Source organism: Nerophis lumbriciformis, linkage group LG02, assembly GCF_033978685.3.
Source record: "Nerophis lumbriciformis linkage group LG02, RoL_Nlum_v2.1, whole genome shotgun sequence".
Taxonomy (NCBI): domain Eukaryota; kingdom Metazoa; phylum Chordata; class Actinopteri; order Syngnathiformes; family Syngnathidae; genus Nerophis; species Nerophis lumbriciformis.
In genome coordinates, this window is record NC_084549.2 from 43,426,367 (window position 1) to 43,453,483 (window position 27,117).

Consider the following 27,117-nt stretch of genomic DNA (forward strand, 5'->3'; position numbering starts at 1 on the left):
AAACCTATTTTAAAGCATTAGGTTAAATAGTTTTGTATGTCATTAGCATACCAGTGAAGGAACTTGTGTGTCACGGATGTGTTAGTCATGACTCCATGAATGTATTTTAATAACAAAAAAATTGTGCACCAAGTACATGCACAAAAAAGGCTTAACAGTCACAAAAAGCATAGAATAAGCCAGGGGCTCTTAACATTTTTGACATGGTGGCCCAACTTTTCCACTCCAGAGGGGCCTGGGGCCCACTCAAATATCAACACTGAATTTTCATCTTAGTCTTGATTTTACTCATTTTCAATAATTATATCTAACCTATTTTTTGTTTACAACCTTGCCAAACAATATAAAACCATTTGTTAATTACAAGTATTATTATCTATTTAGCCCTGCGATGAGGTGGCGAGTTGTCCAGGGTGTACACCGCCGTCCGCCCGATTGTAGCTGAGATAGGCTCCAGCGCCCCCGCGACCCCAAAAGGGAATAAGCGGTAAAAAATGGATGGATTATCTATTTATCACATAAACCTTAGGCTTAGGTCAGGCTGATTAGGAAAATTACAACTAAACTAAGAAGGGACTCATAAATAACAGACAAAAATACATTTACATACAAATATGTTGGGCTAAACTATCTATCCATCCATTTTCTACCGCTTGTCCCGTTCGGGGTCGCGGGGGGTGCTGGATCCTATCTCAGCTGCATTCGGGCGGTAGGCGGGGTAGATCCTGGACAAGTCGCCACCTCATCACAGGGCCAACACAGATAGACAGACAACATTCACACTCACAATAGGCTACAGCGCCCCCCGCAACCCCAAAGGGAATAAGCGGTAGAAAATGGATGGATGGATGGCATTCACACTCACATTCACACACTAGGGCCAATTTAGTGTTGCCAATCAACCTATCCCCAGGTGTAAGGATGTCCGATAATGGCTTTTTGCCGATATCCGATATTCCGATATTGTCCAACTCTTTAATTACCGATACCGATATCAACCGATACCGATATCAACCGATATTTACAGTTGTGGAATTAACACATTATTATGCCTAATTTGGACAACCAGGTATGGTTGTCCAAATTAATAAAATAAAATAAGATAAATAAATTAAAAACATTTTCTTGAATAAAAAAGAAAGTAAAACAATATAAAAACAGTTACATTGAAACTAGTAATTAATGAAAATTTGTAAAATGAACTGTTAAAGGTTAGTACTATTAGTGGACCAGCAGCACGCACAATCATGTGTGCTTACGGACTGTATTCCTTGCAGACTGTATTGATATATATTGATATATAATGTAGGAACCAGAATATTAATAACAGAAAGAAACAGCCCTTTTGTGTGAATGAGAGTGAATGAGTGTAAATGGGGGAGGAAGGTTTTTTGGGTTGGTGCACTGATTGTAAGTGTATCTTGTGTTTTTTATGTTGATTCAATAAAAAAAAAAAAAAAAAAAAAAAAAAAAACCATACCGATAATAAAAAAAAAAAACATACCGATAATACATTTTAACGCATTCATCGGCCAATAATATCGGCAGGCCGACATTATCGGACATCTCTACCCAGGTGCATGTCTTTGGAGGTGGGAGGAAGTTGGAGTACCCGGAGGGAACCCACGCAATCAAGGGGAGAACATGCAAACTCCACACAGAAAGATCCGGAGCCCGGGATTGAACTCAGGACCTTTGTATTGTGAGGAACATGCACTAACCCCTGTTACACCGTGCTGCCGTCCTAAACTAAATAAACTGAATTAATAACAAATATGTTTCTTAACTAAACTGTCAATACCATTTAAGTGCAAGTGAAAATACAGTCATCCTTTTTGCGCTTAAGAAACTTGTCTATGACTTAAGCTCGAGACTTCTTCTGTTTGTTTGAGATTGTCATTCCTGCCACAAGTGGTGGAACATTTACAACTGGGTACCACTGCGGCCTATACGGACCACAGCTGAGAAACCGATATTTTTTGGCAGCCCTCTAGGGGGTGCTCGCTAGGATAAGCCAATCAACATGGAGGAACAAAGCAAAAACGATTCAGCTATGTCCAGAGGACAGGGCTGGTGTAAGAAGCAGATGAGCCAGTGTTCAAATCAGGTGAGTAGAGGTAAATTGAGGCAGACAGGAAGTAGAATGAAAAAAGGTACGCTGGACGGGAAATAATAAACAATTCAAAGAATTAAAGGTAACGGTCATGTGAGATTATGACAAGTTGAAGGAATTGCAAAGATAATATTATTATTTTTTCCCAAATTGGCGCCCCTCTAGTGGCTGCTGGTTGCAGGAGCTCTTGTGCTCTTTCTTCTACATCATCCCTTCGTGCTCTCAATATTTCCCTTTTGATTTCAAGTGTTTTTTTGGCATTTTGGTCCGGGCCCCTTTAAGACTGCACAACGAGGGGTGGCCTTTTCTTGACTTCTGCTTTTTTGTGGACTTTTGCTCCTGCTTCCAGGGAGCCTTTTGGCCAAGGCCATATTTGCACCGGAGACCAGTTGCTGGCTCTCTGCCACTCTGGAGACCACGTGGAGAGACACGAGGAGATGCCAAGTAAGAGATGGAGCGGCGAAGCGAGAGTTGATCTCTCTGGACGAATTCTTGCTCATCCGCGTGAACTGGATACTGGCCGAGAGCTAGTGGGCAGCCTAGGACGTAGTCGGCTCCCTTGGTTGCGTTGTTTGGTCTGCAGACGATGGCGTGGGTGTTGTAATTATTTTTTGTTTTGTTGTTTATCTATGCATTGGGCAATTGTATGTGTGCAATATGTACTATTTAGTGCACTTTTGTTGTTTTTTTCATTGTGTTTTACTTTTGTAGCTGTATGTGGAAATTGTGCCGCTGAAGTGGGAGCTGGTTGCATCAGCTCTGTACTCTTTAATGTCTTTTATGTCATTTGATATTTCCCTCTTGTTTTGAATGGGTTTTTACCTCAATTTTTGTCAACTTTTTGTATCTGCACTGCAACCACATGATTTCTTCGTTGTGGGATAAATGAAGTCTATTCTATTGGAAAAAATGGCTTTGTTGTTTTGCATCATCTTTTATTTTATTTGTATCCTCTTTTACAGTTAGAGACACATACAATACACTTACAAGATATATTTATCCATTGTAGTAACCTTCTTTGAAAAGGTCAATTCAATAGTCATTAAAAACTATCAGTGTGTATTGAGACCTAATTGAAATGAAAAACTCGGAAGAAAATATTCTGCTGTGTGTTTTTATATCCATAAATACAGAAACTCGCCTATTTTATTACACCCTGCTAATAAAACCAACATCAACAACACAAACACATCAACACAGTAATAGTCACGTATTATAGCCAGTTTTAAAAGGCACTGGGCTGGAGGGGGTGGAGCAAAGGTGATGACGTCGCATGTCCGGGCAGCTGCTCCTGCTGCCTTCAAGTACTCCTGTGTCAGACTAGCTCAACTGAAATATAGCTTCAGAATAAAATATGTTACACCAATCCATGCCTGTTATTGTATTTTCTTCAAATAAATGATTAATATTGTACAGCGTGACGCTTTGTTTCGGGCCAAAACCAGCAGTCACGTCGTTCATTTACTTGCTGAATAAATGTGTGTCACACAGTTTCCACTCGGGTCTAAAAAACGCTCTGCCTATCCTGGAGTCAAACGCCACCAATTAGTCATTGTGCAACCCTCTGGAAGTTTTGTCCGACAGCCTGTGAAGGCAGCATGGTTCATGTGCGAGAGGCAGTTTGTCCTATCAGCGCCATTGTGTGTCAGAGTCTCTAACAGCCCGGACTCTTTACCTTTTTTCCGTGTCGCCTGGACTCCGAGTACACCCACATGATTCTCTTTCACACTCCGGCGGACCTGAATCTGGTAAGGCTCTGATTCCTCCGAAGCATATATGTCGAAAAATACACGCAGGGTTACCCTACGATACGTAAATAATCGCCGTGTTACGTATTTGTTGTAAATAACAGACAGTGTGAGGCTGCTGTGTTCGCTACTGTTGTCGGCGCCGAGGGGGAGAACGGGAGGAAAAAGTTTATTACCGTATTCAGTGTGTATTACATGTTTTCTAACAAGACTTCTTTCAGCTGTTCGTCAGTCGTCCCTCTGTCTCACTCCTCTTTACAGTCGCCGCCACTTTTATCACAGTCAAGAAAAGTGTTTTGAACTTTTCCCACTAGCAAATGTACTGCTGGGGTTTTGGGACCTTGCAGACGTTTTGCCTGTTGATTGACGAGTCAAGCTGTAGTGTTTGATTGTTGCAGCTAATGGAGGCTGAGGGTGAGGGTGAGGGTGAGGAGGGGTGACTGTTTTGTAACATGCACCACAACATTGCAACCTGCTGGAATGACTGGAGGACCTCTTCATTGACTGACAAGCTGCATGTAAGGTGTCTGACAGTTGTGTTTACACACTGATGTGATGCAAAGTTACACAACCAGAGGTGCTTACTTACTTACATTATAAGTCATTGGAAGGAGCTATAAACTTACAATACACTTATTCCATGTGTTTGTAAAATAGTCTTCTGTAGTGACCAATCCAAAAGTAAATTTTCGTTATGCTATGCACACACTAAATTAGTCTGATTTCTCCAATAGTTAGTTTTTTTTTGTATTGTCACACCTACATGTGAATAAGTCCCAGTGTCCATGCCTACTCTCTAATGCAGTGTTTTTCAACCTTTTTTTCCATTTAAAAATACGGAGGGACACCACCAGCAAAAAACGTTAAGAAATGAAACTCCACCAGGTCCTCGTGCCTTATTTTGAGTTTGTTGGTGTTTTCCTGTGTGTCGTGCTTTAGTTCTTGTCTTGTGCTGTTATTTTGGTGTTTTACTGTAGCAGTTTCATGTCTTCCTTTGAGCGCTATTCCCCCGCACCTGCTTTGTGTTAGGCAAGCAAGGCTATTTAAGTTGTTGCTATCCTTCTTTGTGTGGACATTGTTGCTTGCCATGTCACGTACGGATGTACTCTGCTCCACACGCTGCAAGTTTTTGCTGTCGTCCAGCATTCTGTTTCTGTTTACTTCGTAGCCAGTTCAGTTTTACTGTCGTTTTGCATTGCCATCCCTATGCTTCATTGCCTTTTCCTTTTCCTTTTGTTCATTTTTGGTTTAAGCATTACATACCTTTTTACCTGCACGCTGTGGTCTGCATATTGAGATCACAACAAACCATCCTTGTCTCACCCGACACATTCCGACTTTTACAAAGCAATTAACTACCTGCTGTCACCTACTGACATGGAGTATTACGTGGTTACCTTGCCGAGTTCTACACAGCACAGACAAATTAGGGAACGGCACGTTATTTGCAGATTATAATTATTGATTTGCAAAAAATATTTTTTGGACCAATTAGGTGAAGCTGCAAAATTTCCCACGGCACACCAGACAACACAGTGGTTAAAAGACACTGCTCTAATGACACTATTGGTCATATGTTGTGTGCCTCCCGCACACTGGGGGGCGTTTATTTCGTATTGCTTTTCTGGTTGCCCTTTAAAGTCACACCAAAACAGTACATCTTTGCATCTCATACAAGTCAACGACCACACTTTAAGGGCCTGATTTACTAAAGGTTTGCATGCACTAAAACCAGTGGTGTGCCGTCAGGGCCAGCAAGGCCTTCTCTGCTGGCCTAATATAACCAGAAATCATGATTATAATTAAAGATAAAAGTAATTTTTAATTTACTTTCCCTAAATATCTAGAAGCATTCATATTCTCTTCATGTCATATTATGCTCCTTCCAGTGCTGCTGTTTTTAGGTTATAGAGTTTTTTATCCAATCAGAATTCAGCTAGCTGATGTTGCCATGCTGTACCAAATCTGCCGGGACCTTCAGAATCAACAATGTGCACGTGCACTGTAAGTGAATGGACACAAACATTTTGCAGACAGTTGCGATAGCCAATCAGATCACGAGTTGTTGTCAGTAAGGCCTTCTCACTGACCTAAGGCAGATATATATTGTGATGTTATGAGCTAGGTAACATAAGAACTCCATTACCCAGCATGCCACAGTAGTAAAGAGCATGTGCAGTAGCCCCCGTTTAGGTTGTTGAATGTAGACATGCTGTGGAGTAAACTTTAAGAACTCAGCCAACACGCCTCGTCTGCATCTTTTATGATTAGACAAGACAACACATATATTTGCAAGGCCATTTTCAAGAAGGATATTTAAAGAGAAACTACATCTTGTGAGACGATGTTGGCCAAAACCGGAAGCTAGCTCAGCTGTCCCGGCGATGAAATGTGAGTTCAGATATTTTATTTCTTTATTTTTTCACGTTTAATATGTTTTTTACAATTTTAATTTTGACAGTGCCACATAAGATATGTTTTATTTGCTGATGCAGGTTTATTGATTTTTAAATACGCCAGAAAATAACCCGTTTTGTACAATGCCCATTAGTGCGTAAATGTGTTTCTGTATAGTATTTATCCAACAATGGTCATGTGGGGACATATATTTTTACAGGTAATTATTGAATTTGGACATCACTGGAGGCCTAGGTGGGAAACGCACGGCCCGCCACTGACTAAAACACATGCAAACCTGATAGCACACGCAAAGCCGATCTACTGAACATGTGCAAAGTAGATTTTGTCTCTTAAGTGAGCAGGATAAGGCGTGCTATGCATTTTGGAGGAGAAAATAAAAATATAATAAACAAAACGTGCAATGTGATTTATCAACACTCATCAACATCTTGCGAGCACGTGTTAGCTTTTTTTTATAGCACATGTAAGAAGGACGTGCTCACGGACAGTTCCACACACGACTGCAGGATTGGTGCTCGCACTGCAATGACAGGCGATGGACAGAAAATCCTCTGTCATATGTGTGTCTGTCAACATATTTAAACGGTCAGAGATAAAAGACATTAGACATAACGTCTATCCAGCAATTTATTTTTTGAATTTTATTGGTAATGTACTTGGGAAGCTGTTGGAATTTTTTTTAAAGGTCGTTCGTTTTTCTATTTAGGAAATATATTGCAATAATATATCTCCTCCCTGAAAAGACGTCTTTCATTATTCATTTTCTTGCATTTAAATCATTCCATACGCACAAATGTGCTGTTGATGCGATGCACAGCCTCGCGCACAGAATTAAATGTCACTATGCATATGTTTCTGTTGTCTAGATTGCATTTCAGAAAAGGTATTACAGATTGTAGATGTGTGCTGCTGGTTCAACACATTGACACAAACATGATAACATGAATGTGCAGAAAAATGATCAAGTGTCTCCCTGGTAAAAGCCTCGTATGCATGCTAAATCCTCAAATAAGGCGGTCTGCACCACTTTTCAATTGCACATGCAGTGTTAGTAGCGCAGACGCAACACGCCCACTCATAGTATACGCTATGTTATTGTTTGCACATGCTGTTTAGTGTTTGGTATTTGGATCTTAGTAAGTTAGGCCCTGAGTCTCTAATGGCTATGCTGATGTTAAATAGCAGACAGCATCAAAAAATGATCTTAGATTGTGCTAGGAAAGTGATACTACTATCAAAACAGACAGCATCCAAAATTGGTTGTGGGTCCGAAGCAAAGAAAGACTGGTGGGAGAGAGTTGTTTTGAAGGAATTTTCAGACGGAGAATCATGGAACAAAAAACAAGTTGCCTCTTTATTGAACGTATTACCATATATATCTGATTTATGACACCAACATACTTTCAAAGTTTGCAAATTAATAGATATGATTAAAATAGTATAAATCTCACAGAGATTCCCGGGCCATTTTGACAGTTAATGAGCAACCCAGTCACAAGATCTGTGACTGTCACCAGAGATCCCTTCTCCATCAACAACAATGCTAATCAAGCAGACTTTGTGAGAGCCAACAATGATTACTTTGAGAATAATTATCATCCAGGACCTTATATTTTTGAGCCCAGACACAAGGAGGATGAGCAAAAAGTTTTAAAAGCCGAGTGCTAAACGGATGCAGATTTATTGAAACACCGTAGCATCAGCAGCATTGCTAGGTGCTAAACATACAAGCAAACTATAATAAACAATAATAAATCAAACACTTACTGTACAATTTCCACTCTCACTGGGATGCCGACAGACGGGACGCTCACATAATCCTGTTTAGATGAAGATTCAATTGCAATCCTCCTGAACGTTGCCGTAACTATGCGTTTTTTGCCATCTTGGGGATGTCAAAAGTCGACCAGCCTGTCGGTCCATAGCCACATTTGTCTACTACCAGGTGAGGGATGCATGCATTTTAATGTAGAATTAACAATTAGAAAGTTTAAGACGAAGCAGAAGCAGACGCTGACTTAGTGTGTCAACAATAACAGCGTAAGGTAGCATTAGCTCACTGCTATCAATACGCCGCTAAAATAGGTCATCTATGAGTTAGTGCTTATTATAACAATATCAGTCATATTTGCTTAATTTTCAGGTCATGACATGTAAATGCACTCGGACAAACGGTACAAAATGGATGGATGGATGGATGGACATGTAAATGGAGTATAGTTGGCGGTTTCTGGATATTTTTAGAGGTATATTGGCCGCAACATCTGTTGACTCAATTGGTAATTATTTATTTATGATTTTGAATGCATAAAAAAAGCCAAGCGTATGTGTTCTTGTCTTACATAAGGATTGTGAATGATAAACAGCCCGTCTCTTTCCGATTTTTGCGTATTTCTAATATGACTGATCTGATGATATGGTCAGAGTTCAGATGTAGAATGACGTAGAATTCCGGAGCGAAATATTCAAAATGGCCGACTTAATTTGTGGTATTTTCCGGGCGGGATTTCATAGATGTGACGTAGCGCCGAAGCGACTGTTTGATTCAAACAACAATGGCGGCACGCAGCGAGGAGTCGTGTGCTGACATATTTTCTTTGCACAAACGACATTGATCGTCTACTGACATTGCTGTGTTGTTTCAGTAAAAGTTTTCTAACTTTTCGCTCTGTCGTTATCGAATATGTCGGCTGTTCTCTTTTGGATTTCCCAGCGTCGCTCTCTTCAGCGTCACGGGTTGATTTCGATGTGAGTGGTTGAAGTAGCACGTCATTCAAGATAACAGACAAGTGGTTTATCCAATCACATACCGGTACAATGATTTTTTTACAAGGCCCCGCCTTCTGACATACATCTCCTATTGAGAAGTCCCAGATCCAATAGGATCTGGGACCAGATCACCAAACATTCATTCACATTCAAACACCAGTGTGGGTGGCACTGGGAGAAAGGTGGGTGAAGTGTCTTCCCCAAGAACACGGCCGCCGTGACAAGGACGGCGGAAATTGGAATCGAACCTGGAACCCTCAAATTGTTTGCACGGCCGCTTTACCATCTGAGCCACGCTGTCTCACTGTCAGGATATCTTTAAGTAAGTTTGCTTGAAAGAAGTGCCATAAAATGTTCAATATGGTAAATACTGTACATAGTTTGACAGACATACTGTAGTTGAAAAGCAGGTTTGCTGTACAAATATGGTGCAGTAATATGTGTAAGCTGTATGGCATTTGTATATGCTGCAACAATAAGTTAGGTACAGCTTGCATATTGTAGCATTAGGGCAAGTGCATTATAGTGCACTAGTGAGAGAGATACACAGCTGAAATTAGGCAAGTTTACTATCATACTAAGGCAGGTAGGGATGATACTCGAAACCGGTTTTCCGGGTTGTTCGATAAGAAAAGAACCGAGTCCTCGGACTCTAATCCCTTTTTGAGAACCGGTACCCGTTATCGAGACCACTATAGTAAAGAAAAAGAGTTGGTTCGTTATTCGAATCCCTGGGAATGAATCCCGTTCCGACCAGAAATGCCCCGTTAGACATCACAAGAAATGACGTCACGTAGCTCAGTCATTAGGCGCAGATAGGGAAAGCAGGAAAAACAATGGACTGGAAAAAGCGCTTCAAGGTGTAATAAAGTTCAAAACAAAAGGTATAATCCAATGAATAACTTTACTGAGAGATTTGAGCAGGGTACAAACACATGATGAACACTTTTACGACCAACCGGAAACATAGCAACCAGGCTAGCAACGCACCTCCTTTACTGCAGCTGTCGCAACGTTCTTAAAGCAACCGCAGCACATACATATTGATACAACATATATGACATGATCTCCCTTTTTTAACTTTTGTTTTTCTTTCCTTGTAAACAAAACAAAATCACACTGTATATGTGTTGTCTGTCTAATTATAAATAATGCAGACGAGGCGTGTTGGCTGAGTTCTTGACGTTTACTTTCACAGCGTACTCATAACCTCATTCTTAGCTGCCGAGTGGTGACAAGCAACAACACTTTTCAGGGCTACCGCGCATGCTCGTCACTCCCGTTGCATGCTGGGTAGTGTAATTGTTATATTCCTTAGCCTAGCTCATAACATCACATCTTTCCCCCTTTTAAGAAATAATGTTAACTCAATAAAGTGTATTTCTTTTTTTAGCTTTAACTTTTCATTTTTTTTAGCATTGTAACCACATTTGCAAACAACTTTTCTCTTCATAGAATTTTCTTTCAATAAAGAAATAAAGTGCAAAAATGTCAAAGCATCATAACAAACAGTTATGTCAAATAGTAGCAGAAGTGCACTTTTTGGAGAGCTGTATTATTTTCAGTTTTGTGCCCAATGAACTGATTTTATTTAACATCCATCCATCCATTTTCTACCGCTTATTCCCTTTTGGGGTCGCGGGGGGCGCTGGAGCCTATCTCAGCTACAATCGGGCGGAAGGCGGGGTACACCCTGGACAAGTCGCCACCTCATCGATAACACACATACTGTCTATGTGTGTTATCCACATAGACATATACTGTCTATGTGGATAACACATAGACAGTATATGTGTTATCCACAATAACACTATATTATTATTTATACACCTATAGTGATCACAGAGACAGGTTGTTTTTGTGTTACTGTATATATTTGTTTTTTCTGAAAAATCCCACTTAATATACTTTGGGTAACAACAGTCAATATTTATTTATTTTATTTTATTTTTTTAGAGGGGTAACAGTCAATATTTATTTATTTATTAGATTTAATTTTTTGCTGTGAGCTTTTGTTAAACCAAATATTGTGTGTTTTTTTTCCATATACAACAACCTATCTGGACTCGATAAGAGAATCGATAATAGGCTCGAACTCGATAATTTCTTATCAAACATCATCCCTAAAGGCAGGTGTACTGCGGGACTAAATACGTACAGTACAGTGTGGTAATAAGGCAGGTGCAGTGTAGTATTAGTGCAGGTACATTGGCGTATTTGGATTTTATAGTAATATTTATATAATTGTGTCATCAAGATACAGTATACTGCAGGAGTGAGCCAGGTAAACTGCAGTAACAGGGCAGCCATTGGCCAGACATATTGATGCTGTAGTTCCTGAGGCTTTGCTGCTGGAAGTGTCAAGCTGTGTTTTCTCCCACAAGAGGCTGGCTGAGAAGAGTGGAGCGCTCCACAGCATGCAGACATGTCTGATGACCTACATCTGCTCTCATCTTTTTTTATATTTAGACACATAGCCTGTGTTTAAGAAATAAACATACTCGAGATTTGGGTTGCAATGGTTATGACGAAATTTCCATTTATTTTGTTTTAATGAATAGTTTAATGGTGGTCGGCACACTTTCTGCTGTATTCAGGCATTACAATAATTAGCTAAAATACACACATTTTCATAAAAAAAACATAATGATGAAACCTAACTAATAACAGCAGTGGCTTTTATGTTTGTGTCTACACAATTTTTGTTTTATAGTCGGAACTGTGGTGTTCTGTAACCGGGCCTGTCAGTATATGTAAGAAACAGTATTGTAGTGAATTCACTAGTTTGTGTCTTTCGTGTGTGCTACCAGCTGACCTCTTGTCATGTGAGTGTTATCATGATGAGAGAGAGATAGCGAGAGAGAGCGAGAGAGAGAGAGAGAGAGAGACAGAGAGCGAGAGAGAGAGACTGTAACTGTAACTGTAAAAGAGCGGCCACTTGTTCTGTTAGGGCTCAAACATATTCTGTATTAGTCAATATGGCTGTCGTGGTCATAGCAGTGTGTCTGTGTAGGAGACTATCCACAGTACATTTACGACTCTCTTCCTCTGGTTTTGTATGGAATGTGTTTACTACGACCACATTGTGCTTCTTGCTCCTACACACACACACACACACACACACACACACACACACACACACACACACACACACACACACACACACACACACACACACACACACACACACACACACACACACACACACACACACACACACACACACACACACTCACACACACACACATACTCACAGTGTTGTCTTCTTGACGAGAGCTGCACGTGCAAATGAAAAGCAGGGCAGTTGAAGTCCAGTCATGAGTGATGTGGTGTAATGTGGTACACAACATATACATAACGTTGTGCTACATTCATCTACCTGCAGTGGTGTAGTGTGTGTGTTTTTCTATCTTTACTCTGTGCATCCAAAGAACCTGAAATAGCCCAGCGTGGACGTGGGGGGAGGGGTGTATGTGCAGCACAGGCATGGAAACCAGGGTATCCGGTTACAGGATCATAATATCACTGCAGAGTTCATCCACTGCACTACTGCACAACACATGCATCTATACACTCACTATAGCTGCACACATTCAAGTATACTGTATGTGTGTGTGTGTATATATATATATATATATATATATATATATATATATATATATATATATATATATAAATGTATATATATATATATATATATATATATATATATATATATATATATATATATATATATATATATATATTCATCCATCCATTTTCTACCGCTTATTCCCTTTTGGGGTCGCGGGGGGCGCTGGAGCCTATCTCAGCTACAATCGGGCGGAAGGCGGGGTACACCATTGTGTATATATATATATATATATATATATATATATATATATATATATATATATATATATAAGTATACTGTGTGTGTGTGTGTGTGTGTGTGTGAATGCCATTTTCATCTTTTATGTTTCTGTGTGGAGTTTGCATGTCCTCCCCGTGACTGCGTGGGTTCCCTCCGGGTACTCCGGCTTCTTCCCACCTCCAAAGACATGCACCTGGGGATAGGTTGATTGGCAACACTAAATTGGCCCTAGTGTGTGAATGTGAGTGTGAATGTTGTCTGTCTATCTGTGTTGGCCCTGTGATGAGGTGGCGACTTGTCCAGGGTGTACACCGCCTTCCGCCCGAATGCAGCTGAGATAGGCTCCAGCGACCCCAAAAAGGGACAAGCGGTAGAAAATGGATGGATGGATGGATATACACAGGGTGTACTCCGCCTTCCGCCCGATTGCAGCTGAGATAGGCTCCAGCACCCCCCGCGACCCCGAAAGGGACACGCAGTAGAATATGGATGGATGGATACACATGTCAAACGATTAATCGCATTTTGTTCATAGTTTACTGAAAATTATTTGCAGATAGGTATAATTGTTCATCATTAATAAGTACCCTAGGCAGATAATTTTCGAAGGGGGGGGACATTCCAGCTGTAATCTGTGATATTTGTACCTGAATAAATGCATCTGATATTCTGTACATTACATGTACAAGGTAGTGGTCTTCGTATTCATGCATAACAATGCTAATCATTCTGTAATTGAGGACTCGACCAGAACATGTTGTTATAAAAGAATTTACATGATATTCCAGCCAGCAATATATATAATATATATACAGTCGTGGTCAGAAGTTTACATACGCTTGTGAAGAACATAATGTCATGGCTGTCTTGAGTTTCCAATTATTTCTACAACTCTTATTTTTTTGTGATAGAGTGATTGGAGCACATATTTGTTTGTCACAAAACACATTCATGAAGTTTGGTTCTTTTATGAATTTATTATGGGTCTACTGAATATGTGACCAAATCTGATGGCTCAAAAGTATACATACAGCAATGTTAATATTTGGTTAAATGTCCCTTGGCAAGTTTCTTTCGTATTTTTCCGGAGAACGCGAGTCAGCACCTTCACTCGCATCAACTTCGCAGGTGAAACCAATGTAAAGTATGCGATTATTTCTTCCTATTCCTGTTAAAAATATGAATACCATCAGTGTGTGAATGCGTGTGTGAATGGGTGAATGTGGAAATAGTGTCAAAGCGCTTTCAGTTCCTTAAAAAAATGGTAGAAAAGCGCTATACAAGTATAACCCATACCTTGCTAATTTTGCAAAACATAACATGTTTTATGACATTATATCTGTGATATTGGAGCATTAAATGAATGTCGGACATCTGGCGTATGCGGTGTCAACTCGGTAAGAGCGTTAGCTTGTTCCTTATGATGAAAGGCACAATAACAAACGCAATCGTACACACACACACACACACACACACACACACACACACACACACACACACACACACACACACACACACACACACACACACACACACACACACACACACACACACACTTACACATAGACAGACAGACACACACACATAAAACATTAGGCACCAATGCGCCGGTATCACAAGAGTAAACATACAAATCGATTAGATAGCCAAAAACTGAAGAATTAATCAATGATACAATTATATGCATTGAATCTATTAGAGTGCTAAAAATACCCGGAGTTAATCAATAATATATTAGTGTGGAGCTTTTTAAACACCGCATCACAAACGTTTTTTGTTTTTTTTAACAAGTTTGTGTTGTTGTTTTATCGTTTGTTGTTATTGCTGCTGTTTTAACTGTTATTTTTTATAATAACAAATACACTTGTTTTATTTTGCACTTTTCCTGTCCTTACTGTTAAAAAGAAAAAAGTTAATAGTTATTTACATTTTTAAGATAGTTGATGACTAGTCAACTATCAAAATAGTTGTTAGTTGCAGCCCTAACACCACAACACAATGATATAAAGCTGCAACACAACTTTAAGACACAAAGGACACGACAGACACGACAGAAGTGACAGCGGAGCAAGTTACGACGACAGAACAACTTCCTGAACATTTTATTGAAAAAATAAGGAAGTTATTTATGGCTGAAAAAGTGGTCACAATTCACTTACTTTTCCAACTTCGTTTACAACTTTTCGCCTCAGGTAGCCGGTAAGTTGCCGAAACTTGTCCGCGGTCGCTTCCGTTCCGTCTTTGTATTGTCGTGTGTTGGCTTATAGTTGTTGTCTTACGGTTTTTAACGTTATTGTTTTGTGGTATTTGCATTTGTTGTTACTTTTCTCTGCTTTCGTAGCTGTTTGTTAAAATGAGAGTAGGAGCAGCTCAAACCACTACTCATTTGGAAAGATTTGGTTGCACTTAATTGTTTATATTCACTTATGTTTTTGACAAAAAAAAAAAAATGTAATATGTATTATTTCTATGTCAAAAACAACAGTAAAAAATAGCAGGTTAAACCTACTGTGAAAATGTTGGTTACTGTACTTTTATTGAAACTGTCTTGAATATTGAAAATGAAAGCAGAACGTTTTTTCCTCTTTTTAATTCAACCTAAAGTATTTATTCATCCATCCATCCATTTTCTACCTCTTATTCCCTTAGGGGTCGCGGGGGGCGCTGGAGCCTATCTCAAAGATGGGAATGCACTGGCCATTAATTGTTGTGTACTTGCTTGTTTGTATCTATAATTCATTTATTCCTAATTATCTTACAAGAAATAAAGGAATATGGGAAATTTCACATGCAAATTCCACTAAGTATGTATTACACAGTTACAGCAGTTGGTATTCTTTTTCATTAAAAAGTTACTGAATCGATTTCAACTCATTGAATCGTTTGTTTGTATCATTGTAAAAAAAATGTATAATCTGATCCGAATTGTTAAAACGAATCGTTACACCCTAATATGTGTGTATATACAGGTATATATATATATATATATATATGTCTTAATAAGGTTATCCAAAAAATAGTGCTCGATACCGTAGTAGAGCGCAATATATGTATGTGTGGGAAAAAAAAAAATCACAAGACTATTTCATCTCTACAGGCCTGTTTCATGAGGGGGGGTTCCCTCAATCATCAGGAGATTTTAATGGGAGCATTCACATACCATGGATTATATAGGGCACAGAGTGGGTGGGTACAGGCTGGTGTAGGGGCGTGGTGATTGGCTCATGTGTTACCTAGGAGGTGTTTCCGTCTGTGGCGGCATGCTGTTACAATTTCGCTGCGCTTGTTGAGGGATGACAGGTCTGGACGGTAAATAATAAACAGTTTTTCTTTCAAGCATAGGTTGCATCTTTTGTTACCACTATTGTAAGGTGTGTTGGATGCAAGAATTTGCCATGTTATTGAATATTCAACATTATTGTCTTTGAGGTACCAAATGTGTTTGCTGAGTTCTGTGGTATTCCGCAGGTTTTGGTTCCTGAAAGAAGCCTTGTGATTGTTCCATCTGGTTTTGAACTCTCCTTCAGTTAATCCTACATATGTGTCGGATGTGTTAATGTCCTTGCGTGTTACCTTAGATTGGTAGACAACTGATGTTTGTAAGCACCCCCCGTTGAGAGGGCAATCAGGTTTCTTTCGACAGTTGCAACCTTTGTTGGTTTTGGAGTCGCTCTGTCCGGGGGCCGACGGCTCATTTGCAATTGTTTTGTTGTGGTTTGAGATGATTTGTCGTATATTGTTCATACAGCTGTAGCTCAATTTAATGTTGTTCTTGTTGAATACTTTTCTTAGGGTGTTGTCTTTGGGAAAGTGTTTGTCAATCAGATTGAGGAATTTGTGTCCAATGTTAGTTGAGACGTTTTTGCTGTATGGGGGGTTGTACCAGATGATGTCGTTTCGTTTTCTGTTCTTTTTCGGTTGGTTTCCTGGCGTGGGTTCATAGGTGAGGGTGAAATTGTATCCGCTTTCATCAAGGGCTTTTTGGTACGGGGGGGTTGCTTGGTCAAATTCAGCTTTGCTAGATGACAGCATCGATAGCCTTTTATTAATTCCGGTAGGTATTCTTTTCGTGGTGGTGGGTGGGTGGTTGCTGTCATGGTGCACGTATTGGAGTGTTGTGTTGGGTTTCGTGAATGGTTGGTAGCTGTTATTTCTCAGGTTGAAAGTGACGTCAAGGAAGTTGACGGTTTGCTTGTTGGCTTCAATCGTGATCCGTAGGCCGTACTCTTTGAAAATTTGGCATATGCGCTTCTTGGTATTCTCGCTGCTCCTTGGCGAGGCGCGACACACTGCCAGTCCGTCATCACGGTAAATACCAAGGTTCAGATTGAGGCTTCTTTCAGGAACCAAAACCTGCGGAATACCACAGAACTCAGCAAACACATTTGGGACCTCAAAGACAATAATGTTGAATATTCAATAACATGGCAAATTCTTGCATCCAGCACACCTTACAATAGTGGTAATAAAAGATGCAACCTATGCTTGAAAGAAAAACTGTTTATTATTTACCGTCCAGACCTGTCATCCCTCAACAAGCGCAGCGAAATTGTAACAGCATGCCGCCACAGACGGAAACACCTCCTAGGTAACACATGAGCCAATCACCACGCCCCTACACCAGCCTGTACCCACCCACTCTGTGCCCTATATAATCCATGGTATGTGAATGCTCCCATTAAAATCTCCTGATGATTGAGGGAACCCCCCCTCATGAAACAGGCCTGTAGAGATGAAATAGTCTTGTGATTTTTTTTCCCACACATACATATATTGCGCTCTACTACGGTATCGAGCACTATTTTTTGGATAACCTTATTAAGACATATACTCCGCTCCAAATTGACATTTGTTGAGCACTGTACGACGATCAGAAATGGAAAAATTCAACATCGACTACTCCACGAAGTACATTCCCATACCCGCGCAGAATGACTACAAGCTAAGGCTCATAGAAAAGACGGAACACTTCCTAAGAAGGATGCGGTGGAAAGCACATTTTTTCCTCCACCCTGAAACAAAAGGAACGCAAAAGAAAACTTACGGATTCAAATCTACCAAGAACCCACCCACAGTTGAGGAACTAAAGGATTTTGAGAACGACATGCTCAAAATGATACAATCAGTCAAATTCAAGCCAATCCGCAACCCACTCCTCACCAAGCTGAAAAATGACAAGGAGCGCATCAAGAAAGTAAACAACCTCATCATAGCTGCCGATAAAACCACAAACTTCTACAGAATGGACATACCAGAACATCACACCTTACTGGACAGAAGCATCACCAAATCATACAAAAAAGCACAACCCAACACCTTACAGAACATCCACCTGGAAAATAAAAGGATCGCGGCTGAACTGGACGTTGAGGACAGGGTGGACGCCACAGCCAACAAGGAAGCCTTCATCACATTGAAGGACCACAAACCCAACTTCGCAAATAACCCAACATGCCGACTAATAAACCCAACTAAATCTGAAATAGGAAAAATCAGCAAAATAATCCTGGATAGAGTCAACACAAAAATCAAGGACAAAACACCACTCAACCAATGGAGAAATACAGCAGCAGTAATCAAATGGTTCAACAACATCCAAGACAAACAACAGCACAACTTTATCTCCTTTGATATCGAAGAATTTTACCCTTCCATCACGCAAGACCTACTGACTCAAGCACTAGACTTCGCCTCAGACTACGACTCAATCACAGGCAACGAAAGAAACATCATCATCCACGCAAAAAACTCCATTCTCATCCACAACAGTACACCATGGCAAAAAAAGAACAATGCAACATTTGACGTCACTATGGGAAGTTTTGACGGAGCAGAAACGTGTGAACTCGTTGGGAGTTTCCTCCTCTCCCAGCTCGCCAGCCTCAATCTGAACCTTGGTATTTACCGTGATGACGGACTGGCAGTGTGTCGCGCCTCGCCAAGGAGCAGCGAGAATACCAAGAAGCGCATATGCCAAATTTTCAAAGAGAACGGCCTACGGATCACGATTGAAGCCAACAAGCAAACCGTCAACTTCCTTGACGTCACTTTCAACCTGAGAAATAACAGCTACCAACCATTCACGAAACCCAACACAACACTCCAATACGTGCACCATGACAGCAACCACCCACCCACCACCACGAAAAGAATACCTACCGGAATTAATAAAAGGCTATCGATGCTGTCATCTAGCAAAGCTGAATTTGACCAAGCAACCCCCCCGTACCAAAAAGCCCTTGATGAAAGCGGATACAATTTCACCCTCACCTATGAACCCACGCCAGGAAACCAACCGAAAAAGAACAGAAAACGAAACGACATCATCTGGTACAACCCCCCATACAGCAAAAACGTCTCAACTAACATTGGACACAAATTCCTCAATCTGATTGACAAACACTTTCCCAAAGACAACACCCTAAGAAAAGTATTCAACAAGAACAACATTAAATTGAGCTACAGCTGTATGAACAATATACGACAAATCATCTCAAACCACAACAAAACAATTGCAAATGAGCCGTCGGCCCCCGGACAGAGCGACTCCAAAACCAACAAAGGTTGCAACTGTCGAAAGAAACCTGATTGCCCTCTCAACGGGGGGTGCTTACAAACATCAGTTGTCTACCAATCTAAGGTAACACGCAAGGACATTAACACATCCGACACATATGTAGGATTAACTGAAGGAGAGTTCAAAACCAGATGGAACAATCACAAGGCTTCTTTCAGGAACCAAAACCTGCGGAATACCACAGAACTCAGCAAACACATTTGGGACCTCAAAGACAATAATGTTGAATATTCAATAACATAGCAAATTCTTGCATCCAGCACACCTTACAATAGTGGTAATAAAAGATGCAACCTCATGCTTGAAAGAAAAACTGTTTATTATTTACCGTCCAGACCTGTCATCCCTCAACAAGCGCAGCGAAATTGTAACAGCATGCCGCCACAGACGGAAACACCTCCTAGGTAACACATGAGCCAATCACCACGCCCCTACACCAGCCTGTACCCACCCACTCTGTGCCCTATATAATCCATGGTATGTGAATGCTCCCATTAAAATCTCCTGATGATTGAGGGAACCCCCCCTCATGAAACAGGCCTGTAGAGATGAAATAGTCTTGTGATTTTTTTTTCCCACACATACATATATATATATATATATGTGTGTATATATATATATATATATGTATATATATTAGGGCTGGGCGATATGGCCTTTTATTAATATCTCGATATTTTCAGGCCATGTCACGATACACGATATATATCTCGATATTTTGCCTTAGCCTTGAATGAACACTTGATGCATATAATCACAGCAGTATGATGATTCTATGTGTCTACATTAAAACATTCTTGTTCATACTGCATTAATATAAGCTCATTTTAAACGTTCATGCAGAGAGGGAAATCACAATGGGTCAAATGCAGAGAATAATTTCGCCACACCTCGTGTGTGTGTGACAATCATTGGTACTTTAACTTAACTTAACTTAACACAACTAAGTCAATTTACCAAAACTGTATTTATTAAACAGTTATTAAGCAGTGGCACTAACATTCATGTCATTTCCAAAACAGAAAGTGCAAGATTGTCAGAGACATTTTAAAACAAGTTATTAGTGCACTTTTGTGCATGATGTCACTAAGATGACATATCAAAACAACACCAAATTAAAGTGCACTTTTTGTACAGAACGCCACTACAATAGTTTAAAACAAATAAAGTGCACTTTTGTGCATGATGTCACACAAGATATTTCAATAACTGTCAAATAAAAATGAGCTGCATAATAGGAAATCAAATAGTGTATGTCCTTCACTATGTGGTTGGTTCCTGTGGACGTTATCTCCTTCTGTTGTTGACTATTTTTTTTATACAATGTTGATGTGGAAATGGTTGCTTCGGCATTTTGTTGGTGTGGCACCGAACGGAGATGTTGACATGCAGAGTTTCAAGCACTCCTTATTCTCTAGCGGGTGACTTTTCAAATGATGCTACATTAGTAGAGCTGCTACTTTTTGTACGCTTTTGCCACATACTTGACATATTACGGTTGTATGTTCGACATATTCCCGCTTGAAGCCAAACCACCGCCAGACGATGGACCCCGTGCTGTTTTTCTTGGTAATTAATTCTTCCTTCATTTGTTACCAGATTCGCACCTTCTTTCTCTCGTATTACCACTTGCACCACTCCGTTAGCATCACAGCTAATGTTACCATGCCGCTACCTCTCTGCTCCGCGAGGGCGTATGACGTTGTATGTGACGTATGTAAGAACGTGCGCTTGTTTTATGTCTCTGTGAGAAGGAGAGACAAGAAAGAGTGGGAAGAGCCTGCAGTGTAATGCCCGCAGCTAAAAGCAACTGCGTGAGAACGTATACTCGAATATCACGATATAGTAATTTTCTATATCGCCCAGCCCTCATATATATATATATATATATATATATATATATATATATATATATATATATATATATATATATATATATCCTGCCGAATGCAGCTGAGATAGGCTCCAGCACCCCCCGCGACCCTGAAAGGGACAAGCGGTAGAAAATGGATGGATGATATATACTATATATATTAGGCCTGAGCTATATGGCCTAAAGATAAATTGTCCGATTTTGTTTCCCATTGTTTTTCCTTACTTTTTAAAGAACCTATTCAATACAAATAAATCATAGACATAATTCAATACAAGTTTTTCTTTTTTTCTTCTTTTTTCACATTTTTTTTATATTATCGTTTTGCTCCATTTATGAGTTGTTGTTGCTTATTGCTCAATGTACTTTGTTGAGAATGTTTTAAATTTCTGGAGACTTTTAGTGACCTTTTTAAATTTGAAATGACTAGTAACAAATCAAGCATCTTTTTCTGGTGTTATTACAGATTGTATTCTACTACTACTACTTATGTCCACGGCGATGAGCTGCAGCGAGCGCCTATTACGTCCCACTTGCTTTGCACTGCTGCTCCAATTGTACTTTCTCTCTTTAAAAGGCACCACTGTCCTCTTAATATTTGCACATTTTGTTGATTGTTGTCCGCGGGTATATGTATATATATATATATATATATATATATATATATATCCATCCATCCATCCATCCATCTTCTTCCGCTTATCCGAGGTCGGGTCGCGGGGGCAGCAGCCTAAGCAGGGAAGCCCAGACTTCCCTCTCCCCAGCCACTTCGTCCAGCTCTTCCTGTGGGACCCCGAGGCGTTCCCAGGCCAGCCGGGAGACATAGTCTTCCCAACGTGTCCTGGGTCTTCCCCGCGGCCTCCTACCGGTCGGACGTGCCCTAAACACCTCCCTAGGGAGGCGTTCGGGTGGCATCCTGACCAGATGCCCGAACCACCTCATCTGGCTCCTCTGGATGTGGAGGAGCAGCGGCTTTACTTTGAGCTCCTCCCGGATGGCAGAGCTTCTCACCCTATCTCTAAGGGAGAGCCCCGCCACCTGGCGGAGGAAACTCATTTCAGCCGCTTGTACCCGTGATCTTGTCCTTTCGGTCATAACCCAAAGCCATATATATATATATATATATATATATATATATATATATATATATATATATATATATATATATATATGGGCTGTATTGAAATATGTCCACATCGATCGCAGACATGCTGCCTCGACAGCAGACAATTGCGTGTGTATTGCTACGTCATCATAAGATCTTGTTTCGACAGCTCTGTTCCGGTGGTCAAAGTCTTTTTTCGGCGGCTGAATTTTTCGTGTATCACTAGTCAATAGTGCACAAATATTAGGCTACATAGATCCATCCATCGAAGTGCTGGTGGTAATGTTGTATGTTGGTGTGATTTTGATTTGATGTTCATTGTTCCCATGATCTGGAACACATCATTCGTGCCTGAAGGGATAGGCGTAGAATGAGGAAGTGTTGTTGTGTGTCTGGGAGTGAAGCGCGGAGACGCAATTGTGAGCGCGAGAGGTAATATTTGTTGGATTTGGGCCGGTTGTTAGCATACAAATGGCAATACAAGTTAAAAATAGCCTCAGACTTTGTGTGATTGTCTCAAGGTTCAATACGTTATATTACTTTAATTTGTTTTCACGTTAATTCCTTACTTTTAAGGTGTGGCGGCTATGATTTTGCTGTGGCGGTATGCCACGATCAGTTACATTAAGAGGAATAATATAATTTGTAATTTGTTTATTTGCTATAATATGATTTTTTTCTACATTTGAAACACTTCCTTGTGGTCTACATAACATGTAATTGTGGTTCTTTGGTCAAGATTTTGCATATATTATTTTCTACAGACCATTTTCTGACCGCCTCTTCATGATGTGCCGTTATTTACGTGCCTCCGCTTCGACTGCGTCTTCTCCCAGTCAGTAAGGTTGTAGTTTTAATGCTTGCATATGGAGTCTACTGACAGATATAAGTTAGAACTATACGCTACTTTGTATCAGAAATGACAACAGCGGACAATGCACGTGGCTATACGAGCCAGTCTGCCCCACAACAAAAGGATAGAGAAAAATAAGGAACTTATTGACTACAACATCGGACTACAATAACGCGTCTCTGAAGCTTTTTGGGTAAATCTATACCATATGTGGAGATATCCGCTGACGTCACATGTAGGAAAAATGTCACAATTTGGGCAAATTCCAAATAGCTTGTTCAGAGGAAGTATGAAGGAAGGCAGGAGTGTTTTATAAACATCTCCCCAATGCCCCCACGGTTTGATTTCAAATTTCTCTGACTTATGCAGATCCCAAATACACCAAAACCATTACCATTAGGCAAGAAAAGTTGGTTTTGCATAATACATCCCCTTTAAAGGAGTGGCTCCACACGGTGCATGCCGATACATTTAGCTGCTCGGAATAGGAATTGACGTTGAAAAAATGTGGACCGTTCCTGGAGAATTGGAATGTAAGACCTGGTTCTCATGGATATACAATACTCAATGCCCAACCCTATATAAAAGGTACAGCACAATGGCACCTTGAAATTGTAGTTTTGTGTTTAAAAATAGTATTTTATGAATGCTATTCTCTAATGTTTACATTACATTGGTGTTTGGGTTTTCATTTGTGAGTTTTTGATGCATGCGGTGCATCAGCATTTCTTCATTAAAATTGTAAGAGCACAAATAGTGTCGATGGCTATCAAGAAAGTTACAATGTTGCTTAAAACATTGTCTGTTCAGTTATATAGAAGTGTTTTGAGGGTGACAGTTCACTAATTCCAAAGATTATTTAAATAGTAATAATAGTATAGCTGCAGTGAACAATTGATATTTGGCGAATCAGAAGTCCTGTTCATTATTTCCTTGGGATTTTTGTGTCATAAATCAACATTGTGTCAACGATATATTAATATCTAATCCATCCATCTAAAAATAAACACCTCATTAATTTATTAATTTGAATATTTGAGTATATTGGTACTTCACAACTGTAGTGGAATTTGTGGGGAGAAAACACAAACACAGCAGAGTGGTATCTCAACCTATGAGCTCATTGCGTTCCACGACCAAGTTTGTAACTTGGATTACTCATTATTTAAAACAGCCCTACCAATTAAAATTAATGCAAACACCATAATTTGAACATGCGCTCCAGACAATCGCGGGCATCTTGTTTACTTCATCACAATATCAGGTTTCGGCATCGCTATTTTCGGTGATCAGTCTTTTTTTTTGGCAGCTGGCTGAATTTTCGTTGCATCAGTAGTGAATAGTGCGCAAATATTAGGCTATATATATATCCATTCATACTGTACCAACCTGCTGGTGGTTATGTTTTATTTTCATGTGGTTTTGATTTAATGTTGATTTTTTTCCATGATCCCAAACACACTCTTCGTGCCTGAAAGCAGATTGGTGAAGAATGAGGAAGTGCTGTTGTATGTCCAGGGAAGCACGTAGACGAACGTGTGTGCACTGGAGGTAAACCTGTTAGAATTGGGCCAATTGTTATCTTAAGATTGACCATAAAAGTTAAATAACGCGTCTGACTTTATGTGACTTCTTCTGGAGGCTACAATATATCATATTACTTTAATTTGGTTTCACATAAAAAACACTACTTTACCAGCTGGGCTATGATTTTGCCGTGGTGGTGCGCCACGTAGTTACATTAAGGGGACACCCTGTTTATAGTAAATTAAATACCCCACTGCATTTCCACCAAAAATTACCCTTTAAAAAAAAAGTTCCACAGGAACCATTGTATTATTATATTGTAATTTACAGTTGAAATGGACCATTAGGACTCACCTGACCCTCATGAATTTGTCATTTACCGAGGGGATGACTTTTTGACTGTCAACACTCTGTGGACAAAAGCCTGATTTTTATGTAACATTTGGTACACTTTGTTTTTAAATAATATGGTGTTGTATCTTGTTTGTTTGTATTTTATTTACTTACACTTTATTAAAGGAAATATGACCTATTATTGTTTGTTTATTTACACGGTATCAGTGTAGAATTATAGTGTACCATTCATCCATACGTCATCAGCCTGATTTGTATAAACTACCCTGAACAGTGAAATGTGGTGGAAACACAAGCCACACAAGTCTACAGGAACAAATAGGTCCAAGAGCCAAAGGTTCCAGGAGCTTAAAGTTATTCAACCTTTGGCAAAAAAGGGCCTTTTGAGTGGGCTTGGATCAATAAGGATGTATCACGATACATGGGTTACGATGCAATTCAAAAACGATTCATTTATAAAACAGAATGATTCGATGCGATTTAATTTAGTGTATACGATTAGATTTAGTGTATGAACGATTCGATATGATTTGATTTTGTGTTTGAACAAGTCATGAAGATTTGATACGGTGTTTGAATGATTCAATTCTATGGTTAACATTAGTTAATGGACACATTCTTTTTTACACCGCAAAAGAACAAAAGCATTCCTTCCTGTGCATACGCACCTCCTCATGTTAGAGGATAATTCGTTAGGACCTTGGCACCAAGCGCTCAGACTAGATCTGTCCAGGCTAAAAAAAAAATAAAAAAATAACTGGGATTTATATAGCGCTTTTCTAAGTACCCAAAGTCGCTTTACATGTAGAACCCATCAATCATTCACACCTGGTGGTGGTAAGCTACTTTCATAGCCACAGCTGCCCTGGGGTAGACTGACGGCTAAGGCTAAGTCTATGAGCATGAACTGATGAAAACTACTTGGATGAGAGGCCAAACCAAACGTCTTCTAAAATAACTGATCAGTTGAATGTCATGAGAATAACAATAAACTGATGAATGAAAGTACCCATAGGCACATTTATCTTCAAATACAAAAAAAACACATTCTATAAAAGTGACATGCCTCCAGTATTTTCTAATTTTTAAAAACAACATATACACCCAAAGATGTTTTATAAATTAAAAAGGCAAACACATATATTTCATAAAATATATTTATTTTCGACGAGTCAAGTCAGTATCGTCACAGACGGCTATGGGTTCCAGCCAATGGACTTCCGGGACAATGTTGGAATGTGCCGGTAAAGAGAGCGGTACATGGAGATTGAGCTTGTTGCATAATTTTGTGAAATAAAGAAAGACAAACTGAGAATCTGTCTGAGCCTCCATTTTTTGGTATGTTACAATATTGTGCGGATGGCACAGCATAGAGACGATTTGCGGGTAATCATTTGGTGGGCAACCGTGACTCTCGCATTTTTTAAAATATAAACTCTCTATAATTGCTAGTCTCACGCGACACCGGGTTCATGTATCTACGGAACAAGCGTGTGACTCTTTTCATGGACAACCCTGGCTTACGTGACGTTTTTAAAACAAAAACAGTCACTGATACCTAGTTTGGTGCGATAACCGGTTTATATGTCTACACTCGATTAACCTAAGTTAGGCTTGATAGCTGAATCTTATTGATTGAGGAGCCTGTAACCGAAGTAACCGAACCGGCCAAATCTCAAACCGTAGCCTAATTGTCAATATTATTTCATCATTTTGCTGAACTTTCTTGCATATTACCCAAGTAACCTCAAATGTTACTGGCAGTGTAGTCGGTTCACTCGGCTGACGTACATGCAGCCACTGTGGGTTCAGTTCCCACGCGATAACAGTGTGAATGTAAATGTGAATTGTTGCTGTGTGTATATGTGCCCTGTGATAAACTAGAACCTGGCATAGGTACCAGCTTTCAGTGACCAAGAACAGG

The 27,117-nt window shown here is 39.8% G+C and overlaps 1 protein-coding gene across 2 annotated transcripts in view; it reads left to right on the forward strand.

Annotated features, from left to right (window-relative positions):
• Nucleotides 1-27,117, forward strand: part of sertad2b (SERTA domain containing 2b) — an 89,227-nt gene that overhangs the window by 31,310 nt on the left and 30,800 nt on the right. Inside the window, exon 1 of one of the 2 annotated variants that reach the window (XM_061963377.2) lies at nucleotides 3,663-3,861. The exons of the other annotated variant lie outside the window; for it this stretch is intronic. The gene's annotated coding sequence lies outside the window, so the exon portion shown is untranslated. Of the gene's footprint in view, nucleotides 1-3,662; nucleotides 3,862-27,117 lie in introns of those variants that run through there. 2 annotated transcript variants of the gene reach the window in all.